General features: G+C 37.4%; 1 pseudogene; it reads left to right on the top strand.

Annotated features, from left to right (window-relative positions):
* Positions 1–2,231: 2,231 nt before the first annotated feature.
* LOC110539348 (large ribosomal subunit protein eL29-like) lies at positions 2,232–2,718 on the top strand (annotated as a pseudogene).
* Positions 2,719–13,246: the final 10,528 nt, after the last annotated feature.

The following is a 13,246-nucleotide window of genomic DNA, read 5'->3' as shown; positions in this document are numbered from 1 at the left end:
AGATTATGACTAAAAATTTGTTGTAAAATCTGTCCATATGTTACATATGGGGCATTTAAACAAAAATTACTTTGTCTATGAAAAAATTAAATAAACAAGGAAAATAGTCAGTGTGGAAAGAAATAAAGGAAGAGCATTCATGCTGTGTATCTTGAAGGCAGGGTCAGGAATATTAACAGATGCCTCTCTAATATTCAAGCAACATATCAATTGTCTAATATACATATTTAAAATTATTGAATATAAGAATGAATATGAATGAATGAATAAGTAAATAAATGAGTTATGAGACTTTTTTAATTTGGCAGAAAAGCTCATTGCATCCATGCAATAGCAATATCAAGAAAAAATTTTCATTTGGTTTTCAAGATAATGAAAGGGACGACACTGAGGGAAAGTTCTGTGGAAGGCTGTGATGTACATGGATACAAGGTCATGAAAGGCCGTGATCAGGTGGGCACTACCTTTGCCTGTCTTTGCTCAGAGCTGTCCCTGCAGTAGTGTCCACGTTGGGAAGGGCAGATTTCACCAAACGGTGGCAACATAGGGGAATAGGGAAAAGACAGAATAACATTTTTCAGACTATCTTTAAATTTTAAATGCCCAAACATCTCCCAACAGTTCAAATCCCTTCAAAAACCTTGACAGCAATGGCTTTCCCCTGTTAACTATGGTAACTAAAAGATACTTAGCAAATAATATAGGCTTTTTTTTTTTCCTTCACAAAGCTGAACTTATTTTATTGGAAGAAATCAGAAGGTGAAGAGTCATGAAATTCAGGTCACATGCTTTTCTTCGTTCATTCTGAGTGCTGATAATCAGATAGTCCTTTTGGACTGAACTTCCACACTTCAGAATGCCTGCCTTCTCATCCATTAAATGAAAATGTTCCCAGTGAGTGATCATCTGGAACCATACACTACAAATGGACATCTTCAAAAGAGTCTTCTCCAGTTTTCTCAAATACGATAATGATACTTTTGATCCTTTCAACTTCCAAATGAAGAAAATACCTCACAAAAGCTTAACACATGTGATTTACATAGGAATAGGAATGTGGAGAATAAGGGAACCTGATAAGATTTGTCAGGTTTTGAACGTTGTAATTCGATGAATGATTAATGTGGAGCTGAAAGGAACAGTCTAGAGAATATACATCTGAGAATGCCTTCTCTGGACTTAGTAGTTTCAACATACCACCCAAATCTAAGAGCTGATTAAAGCAGCAAACATTAAGCTAACAAAAATCTCTTAAAATTGATCATGATAATAACATAAAACTTTTCCATAAATGTCAGATGTGAAACATTGTCTTGTTATTCTTTTCCTGTTGATGTAATGAAATACCTTGACAAAGTCAACCAAAGGGATAAAAGTTTAGTGTAGTCCACAGTTCCAAGTTACAGTCAATCAATACGGGGAAATCAAGGCAGCAGTAACTTGAAGCAGCTAGTCATGCATGCAGCTGAGAGCATAGAGAGAGAATGGATGCATGTAGAATTGTGTTCAATTCACTTTCTTCCTTGTTTACATAGTCTAGGACCCGAACCTTGGGAATGCAAACACACACTTTTCCAGGTAGGTTCTTCCCACTTTAATTAGCATAATCAAAACAATCCCATTCAAATGTACCCACCTGTCAATAGAATGGTGTCAAAACCCTTATTGAGAATACATACCTTTTAGGTGATTCTAGATTGCGTTAAGTTCAAGCCATCACAACCCTCCACCTACAAAATGGGCAGTAGGTAGGAAGATAGTTATGAATTCATCTGAGGCCACACTCCCTGCTACAGGAATGAAGATTTTTATTTCCATGAGTGTCTTTGTCTTATTTTGTTAGGAATGCCTATGGTTATATATATGCCCATGCATTAAGCAGAAATCTGTGTCTCCTTTCCTCTGTGTCTTTATAATGTACGATTTCATCAAATGAAACAATATCAGTAGTTAAGTCATATAAATCTCTGTTACCACATTTAAGTTATGGAACTCTAAAAGACTAAGCATTCCTTGAGGGAATTTGTCACCTATTCAGTAAGAATAAAATTTTAAAAATATAATAATAATGATAATAATAATATAATGCATTTGCAGTTGTACATAGGACAATTATAGCATATTAAGTTGAATTATTACCTTGTTAATGTTATTGTTTTCATTTAGATATTAAGAATGACAGAGTATCTCCAGGTCTCTGATGCTGTGGGTACCGCGGTTACTGTGCAAACATGGCCAAGTCTAAGAACCAAACCATACACAATCAGTCCCACAAATGACACAGAAATGGCATCAAGAAACTCTAGTCACAAACACAAATCTCTTAAGGGGGTGGACCCCAAGTTCCTGAGGAACATGTGCTTTGCCAAGAAGCACAAGAAAGGCCTGAAGAAGATGCAGGCAAACAACGCAAAGACAATGAATGTGGGAGCAGAGGCCATCAATGCCCTTGTGAAGCCTGTGGCCATTAAGCCCAAGATGCCAAAAGGCCTCAGAAGCAAACTCAGCCATCTGGTTTTCATTTCTCACCCCAAGCTTGGGAAGCAGATTCGAAGCTACATGGCCAAGGGTAGTAGGCTCTGCCAACCAAAGCCCAAGGTTCAAACCAAGGCAGAGGCAGCAGCTCCAGCTAAGACCCAGTCTTCAGCCCCAGCTCAGGCTCCTAAAGGTGCCTGGACCCCTGTGAAGGCTCCATGGGAAAGGCTTCTGTCAACATGAAGACACATGGACTGGTATGACACACCTACCTACACACTATTTACAGATGACCACTCTCCTGTGCTGATTTTACAAATAAACCCAAGGCAAGTTCTGTTAAAAAATAAAAATGACAAAGAGATGCAATTGACTGTCACGATGACAAAGAGTGAACTTGTGAGGGTTAATCTAGCTTGTTAACTGGGCCACACTTGTGAGAGATTTACTCAGTGAGTTATTTGAAGTGGGAAGACATAATCTGAATGTGGGTGGTGTCTGCTGGTGACAGCCCTGATAAAAGGAGGTGGAAGACAGAAACGTTTCTTATGCCTTCTTGGCTTCAGTCTTAGTGGCTAGTTCATCTGCTCTGTGGCTGTCTCTGCTGCTGTTGCTACTTTCCTTCACTGCAGTCAGAACCAAGCTTCTTTTGGCTTACAGCATGGTCTGAGGACCAGCAGCTCTTCAGAAAACCTCCAAGCTTTCATTGCCAACAAGGTCTACTGAAGCAGCCAGCTCATGAACCTAGAACTACTAAGAACTACTCAAGAACTACTAAGTTCTTGGTTTCTCCAGTGGGAGACAGCCATCGTTGGACTATTCAGACCATATTGTGTAAGCCAATCTAATGAATTCTGACTAATGTATTAAACCCTTACTAGAGAAAATATGAATAATCATGAAGATTGAACAACAGATTATTAATGATAATCGAATCATTAAAGAAGCAAAAAAGAAAAAGTAAAAATTGCTAGAATGAAAATGTAGCTACACCATATAAAATTTATGGTTAGAGATAGAAATAAAAGAAGTCTGAAGAAATGAGCCAATGTCTCTAAGTGCCTGTATTAAAAAGTATCACAGAGAACTCAAGTTAATATTGTACATTAAAGCCTTCAATAAACAAGAAGAAACCAAATTAAAGCAATACAAGAGGATAAATAAGATCAGAGCAGAAATTAATGAAACAGAAATAAACACAAAGAATCAAATGAATAACTGGTTCTTTGGAAAGATAAACATACCCTTAGATAAATTAACCAAAATAATGACACAAATTAGTAAAATCAGAATCGAGGCAGAAGAGATTACAACAGATACCAATGTTGAAAGTATACAAAAGAATTGGGTAGATTTCTAGATGTATATCAAACTTAGACCAAGACAAAATAAATAATTGAAACAGTTCTCTAACCATTAACGAATTGGTTTGAAGCACTAATAAAAAGCTGTTTCAATTGGGAATGGTAGCATATGCTCTTAATCTCATCACTCCAGGGGAAGAGGCAGGCAGATCTCTGTGAGTTCATGGCTAGTTTGGTATAGATAGTGTTCCAGGCCAGCCAGGACTGTGTAGAGTGTAGAGATACCCTGTTAAAAAAAAAAGGAAGGAAGGACAGAAAAAAACAAAACTCTTCAACCCCCCAAATCCCAGGACAAACAGATTCATAGAACAATCATAAAACTCTTTTTAGGAAGTTAATATTATTTAGATACAAAAAATAGGTGAAGATACAACTAAAAATGAAAATTTAGGTTGATTTCCCTGATTCAGAAGGGGCAAAATTCTCAATAAAATATTTAAAAAGTCAAGATTGTATTAAAAAGAAAATTAATTATGGCCAAGTTGGTCTCATTCCAAAGATGCAAGGATTGTTCAAGAGACCTAAACCAATAAATGAATTCAAAGACAGAAATCATTTGATCTTCTCAATAGATACAGAGATGTTTTTGACAAAATCCAACATACCTTCATGATAAGAGTCAGGGAAAGGTTAAGAATAGAGGCAGCAAAACTCAGCACAATAAAGGTTTATGCAAACCTATAGCTAACATAATGGTAAATGAAGAAAATTGTTAAGCATTCCCCTAAGATTAGGAATAAGACAGGACTGTCCACTCTTTCCACTCCTATTTAATATAGTGTTTGAGGTGGTAGGTGAATCAATACAACAAGAAAAGGAAATAAGGGCATACAAATAGGAACAGAGAAATTCAAAGTATTGCTGCTAGCAAATGATTCAATTGTATACATAAGAGATACTAAAGACAGCAGCAGCAGCATAAACAACAGCAAATCTTGGATCAGATAAACACTTTCAGCAAAGTGACAAGATACACACACACACACACACACACAGTAGTTTTTTTATATACCAATGACAAGCACAGTGAGAAAGAAAATGACCCAATTAACAATATCTAATAAAAAATTAATAAAATATACAGGAATAACTCCTACCAGGAAAAGAACACATCTTTAAGACACTGAGGAAAGGAATTAAAGAAAACACTAAAAGATAAAAAGGCTCCCTTGCTAATGGAGCAGGAAAAAAAAATGATACTGTGAAATTGGCCATCATACCAAAAACAACCTAAAAATTCAATGTAATCCCAATCAAAATTCCCAGGGCCATTCTTTAAAGATTTTGAAAATATTCTAAAAATATATGTGGAAACACAAAAGATTAAGAACAGCCAAAACAATCCTAGATAAAAGAATTCAATGGAGCTATATTGCCATAGCAAATTTAAAGGAACACTAAAGCATAGAAGTACAAACAACTGAACAAAATAAAGGACCAAGATATTAGTCTGAGCAACTACAGCTACCTGATTTTTTTATATATAAAAATGACATACATACAAACTAGAGGAAAGAAAACCTTTCAACAAATTGTTCTGGGAAATCAGGATGTCAAGAAGTAAAGAATGCAATTATATGCAATCATCTCTTTCTCTGCAATGTCCTTAACTCCTGAATAGATTAAGTGCCCCAACATAAATTCTCAAGCTCCTAAAGGAAAAGTAGTGAATATACATCGCCATGTAACTATAGGCAAGGACTTTCTGAAAATAATTTAGAAACAGAAAGAAAGAAAGAAAGAAAGAAAGAAAGAAAGAAAGAAAGAAAGAAAGAAAGAAAGAAAGAAAGAAAGAAAAAAAAACATGACCAATGATTGCCAAATGGGATCCTATCAAAACAACATGCTTCTGCCTTGCAAGGGAAAAGACCCAAGTAAAGAAGTAGCCTACAGAATAAAAGAAAAATCTTTGCCCACCTCTAACTGATGCTTAATATCTAGACTGCACATAGAACTGGAGATACAACCCGACTTAACAAAAATAATCAAGCCATGGAAGTAAACGGAGAATTCCCAAAAGAATGAATACAAAGGGCTGATAAATATTTTAAAGTATTTGTCATCATTAGCCACCAGGGAAGTGCAAATTAAAGCTACTTTGCCATTTCACCTCATCTCAGGCTGTATTGCTACCACCAAGACACTGAAGTACAAATATTTATGTTCATACCCATAGCCAGAAACGTTTCTCTGTGAAGAATGGTGGTGAGGGCAGAGGCACACCTTTGCTCAAGATGCTGAGAATAAGTTATCTCTGAATGTTAATCTGTAAACAGGAAATTTGTACCACTCCCTCTAAATCTGTGGGAGCCAGGTGGTGGGGGTTGGGGGGAGGATAAGAGTGGAAAGAATGTAAGAGGAAGAAGAGAGGGAGAACAGCTGTGAAATGCTGTCTTCTGTGCACGCCACAGCTAATGAAGCCATGATCCCAGATCAGCCATGGCTGAAGACAATGGGCACACTCAAGGCTGGGCCTGTCAACAGTCACTCACTTGATGAGGAGGGACCACTGGGCACCTTTCCTGTGGAACTACTGGCTACTCCTGTACTCTGGGAGAGGGCAGTCATTGTCCTCCGCTGTGGACCCACTGAGGAGCCCGACAGTCTTCAGCTGATCCCTATTAAGATCAGTGAGCCTCGAAATAAAAGCAAAGGACTCAGATGTGAGAAGAGGACTTAGAAGGTGGGGCCTAAGAATAGGGGTTGAAGGATGTAGAGGAGAGATAGTGTTTATAGTGATCAAATACACTGTTTGCATAAGCTGCAAAAACAATTCAATGTTAAAGTCACATTCTGAATTTCAATTTTCTTTTTAATGTTTTAATTTACCACGCTTTATAGACACTTAGGTATATACCATGATGTTTTCTTATACAAATGTATAGTGGATTAGTACCACAGCTAGGCAAATTAATAATCTAGTGCTTTCCACAGATACATTTTTTTCTTAATTTTAATTATGGGGAAATGTACAGGATAAACTGTGTCAGGGCCAATGATAAGATGTCACGCATATAAAATGTAGATAATCCAAAGGTTGGGGGAGATTGTCAGGATTGGAAAGACAGTGCATAACGGATTCAGAAAATGATGTATTTATTTTTTAAATCAGGCTGAACATATATTTGAAGCATGACATCATGATGGAAACCAATGGAAGCCGGGCCACATAAACTACTTACGTAATGGTTCATGTCACAGACTATTTGACCTTAAAGACAGTTTGGAGCCTTACCAAGGACACAAACCAGCCTTGAAAGTCCCGTGGTGATATTCCTGTGAGTAACAATAGGACTTTGTAATTTAACTGGAAATGGATTTTAACCCGTTAGTAATATTATGGGTCCCATGCAAATGTTATCATCGGCTAAAGTTTAGAAAGATTTAGACTCTTCTCTCCATGGTAGATACAGATCATAGATTCCATCTTGGACTTGGCGTGTCTCCTGGGTACTTGGTAGACACTGCTGCTTTTCTGATAGATAGAGAAAATGAGGCTAGGAAATTGCTATACCATCACTTACTCTTAGATGGAACAGATAAAAATCCCAGGGGAAATCAGGCTGATGGGCTCTAGGTTTTCCAGAATTTAGCTATATGCTTGGAGAAAGAGTTTGAATGCAAACTTTAGATTTGAGCAACAGCCCCGTTCCGTTTCTTGTAATAGCATTGTGGTTTGGTGAGATATTTTTAAATGTAGGAAAGAAGAGCCACAGAATAGATCTTTTTAAAATAAATGTGCTCAGTGAGAAGCAATTTAGTTTGCTCAAAATATACACATTTGTGAATATGAGTATCATAAGAGGTGGGTATCAATGCATATTATATTTAGGCAAGCTCTGCTTAAGGATGGACATAAAGAGGTTTTATTGGTCCGGAAAACCTCTCATCTTGTGGGAGTATGAAGGGTTAAGTCTCAAAGAAAATAAGACTTGCCTCACATCCTATAAACAATTCAGTATGTAGAGCAGAGAGAGATCTGTTGAGCAACAGCAAAGAAATCAACAGTAATAAAATCAACGGGGAAAACAGAAAATTTGTTTATGATGCTCTCTGAAAACACCTTATTCAAACTCATTTGAATAAGGACGAGGACTGGGCACTTGTCATTTGTCTGACATGATCACTCATGTTGTTGGGTTAAGGCAAAGTTTAAATTTTCTGCTTATGAGCGCAGTGCTTGGAAGCCTTTCCACGCACCAACGTTCTCTTCTGAAGTTGCACGTGCATCTGTGCATTTAATATGCCTGATTCAGTCACTCCGCAAATGTTCTTTTCCAGCAAATGCCTGGATATAGAGCTCTTCATTTGCATCGAGTTCAGAAGCAAGGCTGTCTCCCAAACTTCCTCAGCTAAAGACACACAATGAAATGCCTCGTTAAGAACCTTAATTTAAAACAATCCACATTCTGCACGTCAGAGGTAATAATCACCTTCTTTAATGAGCTTGGCTTCTTTCTGTGATGAGTAAGCCTCCCTTGGCCTTATCTGTAACAACTGCACTTATTCCTGCCTTTTTTCACTTTCTCTTATTAAAAATAAAAATAATAACATTGTGTCTGGGGGTCAAATCTGCCTAGTCTACACTGAACCCATGTGCTGTTTGAGCGCTTCTAAAACCGATTACCCATCTGGTGGAGGACAAATAAACTCCTGTGGAAGTCCCGTAACCCACAGCCTAGCATCCATACCAGCCTGAAAAGGGTCTGGCTCACGATTTGAAATAATTTCCATATGAAATCTATGTATAAGCAAAATATCCCAGCAAGTCTAAACAATAAAGCTGAGAGGCTCTTAAACAAATTGATTTTACAGCTATCTATTATAATTATAGGAAGTTTATATACTTTTTTTGCAGACTGGGGACTTAGAGAAATTATGTCCAAGCATGTGAGAAATGATCTGTCATTTTGATTTTACTGTAGTCTAAAGGGTTTCTTTTTTTTGGGGGGGGAAGGGGTGATTTTTCTTCAATATTATTTGATCACCTTCCTAGTTTAGCAAATAGCTAAAACATTCTTCCCCTAATTCAGTATTTCAAACCAGAAATACTGAATTTGTATTTACCTCTTGAGTTTGAATTTACCTCTTTAAATGACATTTTTTTTCTGCCTATTGTTAGGAGAAAATCAAAGGCATGAAATGGTCCACCTTGCATTACAGAATAAACATATAGCAAAAGCACAATGGGAACTTGGATGTATAGTTTTTGGTATGTCTGGTCCATTAGAAACCGTTTCTTGTTTGTATAAAAATTGAGAGCCAGTTATTCTCTGGTGAGAGACATCCAGTCATGTCAGATTAACTTGAAAGAGAAATTTTATGACTTTTCTAATTTGAAACTCAGAGTCAGGGTCACTTATGTGTTAGCCAGCTTTCTGTCACTATGATTAACATTTGATATAGTTTATCTATAAAGACAAATGGTTTACTCTGCCTGGCTGGTTCAGTGGTCCTTGTCTGTGATTGGATATACTTATTATTTTAGATCCATGGTGGGATAGTATATGGCAGCCATGCAGACAATATAAAGACACAAAACCACTTACCTCATAGGCAGGAAGCAAAATATTGAGTGATCTGATTGGGTGAGGGCAGGATTCCAATATCCCCTTCAAATGCATGCACCCGGTGACCTAACCTCTTCCCACTTGGCCACCCACTCAGCCCCCTCTCAGTAACAAGACATTGGGGACCAAGCCTTATGGGTCTTCAACATTCTAACATCTAACTCTCTGACGCTCACACTATCCTGGTACCCAGGGTTCAGAATCCCAGTGGTTTGGTGACAAGAGTGTGTAGGAAATGGAGGGTCAAGGCACAATGAAAGTGAGTATCTTCCGTAGACTTCAATGTGAACAACCCTGAGGAACCAGCTGTGCCTGTGTCACTGGGTAAATGACAGAGAGTTACACTGTTTATGCCAATAACCTCTAGCACACTTTTTTTTTTTTACTATAAAACAGGTTTCTCAGATAAGATGATTAAGATTGCATCAGTTTATACTGGTTAAAAGAAAACAAAATTCGAGAATGCTTTGCACTGAAGTGATTCGAATCCTTTAGCTGATGGTGCAACAGATGTCAGCTCAGATCCATCTCTTACTCCTTTGACATGATTCACTCTTTCCTTTCTTAACCTTCAGTATTTTGACAATTTCACTGTTTAACTCAAACTAGTCTTGAACTCACCATCCTCCTCCCTGTTCCACACAGCTCAATCTGGCCTTGAACTCAAAAAGTCTCCTCCTTCAAATCTTCTGAATGTTCCAGAACATTGCTGGCCTTAGCCTCATCATCGCCTGCCATAGCATTCTGAATGTGCCATAATGCCTACCTTGTTGTAACATTTTTGTTGTTAGCCACTCAAAAATTTCTCTATGAAGTTTGATCTTTAAGCCCTATGAATGGAAATATTACTTTTTCTTTTCCCTGAGTATTTTCAGATTAAGTGTATCAGTTTTCAAATAGATTTGGACTGTTAATGCACGCTCCTCATACTAAAAGTTTAAATAATATTTTAAAGCTTTTTAAACAATAATCTTTATTCACTTAAAGTTTCCATATAAAAAACTGGGACTAATACACTTTAATATATATTTGTGGACTGGAGAGAAGGCTCAAAGTTTAAGAGCACTGTCTGTTCTTCCGAAGATCCTGAGTTCAATTCCCGGCAACCACGTGGTGGCTCATAACCATCTATAATGTAATTTGGTGCCTTCTTCTGGAATGAAGGTCCACATGCTGGTAGGATACTGTATAAAAAAATAAATCTTTAAAAAAATTGGAAATCCCATTCATATTTATTTTCAAATTTTTAGATAAAATGTAAAGAAAAAGATCCAATAGAAAAATCCCTGATCTGCCTATATCAGGTTTGTCTATCACTAATACAACTCTATATTTATAGTTTTTGAGAAGCGCCTGGAGGCACAGATCTTGAAATCAGAATTCCTTAAAACACCAGCATTCAGCCACATGCAAAATGTTTAGAGTGCTAAGACCACCTCCACATGCACGTACGAAAGGAAGTAGCAAACTGCACAACAATACAGTTCATAAACAGAACTTTAATTTCTCGGCAACTTAAGTAATAAAATTTATTGTAGGAGTTTTACTTCCCGGCCCTACACTTCCAGAATAAAGGCTCATGAGACTCAAAATATATTTACAAATACCCAGTCCATATAACTAGGCTCCTCTCTGACTAGCTCATAACTTAGAATAAGCCATTTATTCTAATCTACATTCTGCTACATGGTTAGTTACCTCTGCTTAGGTATCATGCATCTGTCCTCTTTCATGTCTTCCTGGGTGACTCTTCCTGCCTGGCACTAGAATCCTTTCTGCCTGCTGGATGTCCCACCTCTTATTTCTTTCCTCAGCTATAGCCCATTAGGTTTTTATTGACAAGTGATACTTTCATTCCAACACAAGAGATTTCTTCTACAAAAGAAGAAGTATATAACAGTATATACAAAAGTATATAAACAGTAGAATGAGTCATTACAGGCTGAACCAAAAGAATGGTGTGGTGGTTTGAATGAGAATGTCCCAAGAGACTCATAAATCAGGATGCTTGGTCACGGAGCATAGCACTACTTGAAAGGATTAGGAAATGTGGCCTTCTTGGAGGAAGTGTGTCACTGGACACTGGACATAGGCTCTGAGGTTTTCAAAAGCCCTAGCCAGGCTCAGTTGCTCTGTCTCTTTCTCTCTCTCTCTCTCTTCCTGCTGCCTGAAAATGTGGACATGGAATACTAAGCTACATCTCCAGCACCATGTGTGCCTGAGTGGACCATATTTCCCACCATGATGACGATGAACTAAACCTCTGAAACAGTAAGCTGGTCCAAATTAAATGTTTTCCTGTGGAAGAGTTGCATTGGTCATGGCCTCTCTTCACAGCAATAGAACACTGACTAAGACAAAGGGGCTTTTTCAAACTTTAGGATTTACTAGCTAACTCAAGAGTCAAATACACTATTTATCTCACCTGGGTAATCTAAGTTTAATACTTTATGAAATGTACATACGAATAGACAGAGATTCAAGAGACTGAAGGAGAATAGGGCTATGAGGTAAGAGGAAGAAGTCTAAAGATAGGGGCTAAAGAAGACAACAGAGACATGTCATAAAGAAATACAAAATATCATGTATCATGTTTTTTCTCTCTCACACACACATACACACGTATATAACAAAAAATGCAGAGTGGACTATTTTGAGAAAGAAAAGAGGCAGGGAGGAGAGGTGGAACAAAAACTATTTGTAGTCTAATTAAAAATTAATAGAAAAATAACAATTTTTATACAATTAAAAAGTAAATCACCCCACAATATTCATCACTTTGCTTCTATTTCAACTTTTTTTTTCAAAATTATATTGCTAGGGAATGGAAAATGGGTAGGATAATATGAAACAAGACCTGACCTTGACATAACCCTGTTGAAGACTCAGTTTTGCTGCATCTAGCTCGTTTACGATGCCAAACTCTTTAAGCCTCGGTTTCTTCAACTATTAAATGGAAATATATGTGCAGCCTGTAAGACTGCTGTGAAAAAACAAGGAAGAGGTTTGATATGAGACACCAAACAAAACATTGAGCAGATGGTAGGAATGGCTTTTGAAAGACATTGCCCAAGGTTACCAAAAGGAGGAGGGTGGTGGCTTATATAATCTCAACAGTTGGGATATGTTCCATGTTCTTCCAGCACAAAGCACTGAAACTCATAATTTATCTTTTTCTCTACATCGATTATGGAGATCGTTAGAACTAAGCCATTTCAAACGCTATTTTTTTTTTGTCTAATTTTTAGTACTTTTGTTTGGAATGGTGACTGACTAAACGAGCTCATTTTGCATTGTAAATCCAAAAAAAAGGACTTGTACAAGCAGTAAAATTCAGTCATAACCATTAGGTTGGGATGTCTCCACATCCAGCCTTTGGAATGTTGCTCCACTAAACCTGGCCTTGCTCAGCAGACACTCCTCCACTCAGCATCACCCAAAAGCATCAAATCAGTAACAAGTGGCCAGTTAGTATGGACTCTGCAGCACCAGGCTCAGCAATAATAATAATAATAATAATAATAATAATAGGGTTATCTGTGTCCAAATGGCATTCCCTACCACTGGTAACATTTACAGTCTAGATAAAGAACAACAGCTTAAAATAGACCACAGTATGAAAATACTCTTTATATTCATTCAAAGCAATGATCCGTTTTCAAATTCTTCTGCCCAAGATTTGGCATGTGATAGGGGTCACAGCTCTCAGTAAGGTACTTTGGAAGTTATCCATCCCTTTTGAAGCTACCTACCCTAAAGTCAGTAGGAGTCAGTAATGACTAAGCCTTACATAGTGTCTTAATTAGCCCTTCTAGCATGTCCAAAAAGACAGGGTAA

The sequence above is a fragment of the Meriones unguiculatus genome, chromosome 19, assembly GCF_030254825.1.
Source record: "Meriones unguiculatus strain TT.TT164.6M chromosome 19, Bangor_MerUng_6.1, whole genome shotgun sequence".
NCBI lineage: Eukaryota > Metazoa > Chordata > Mammalia > Rodentia > Muridae > Meriones > Meriones unguiculatus.
This window is presented reverse-complemented; position numbering and strand designations above follow the sequence as displayed.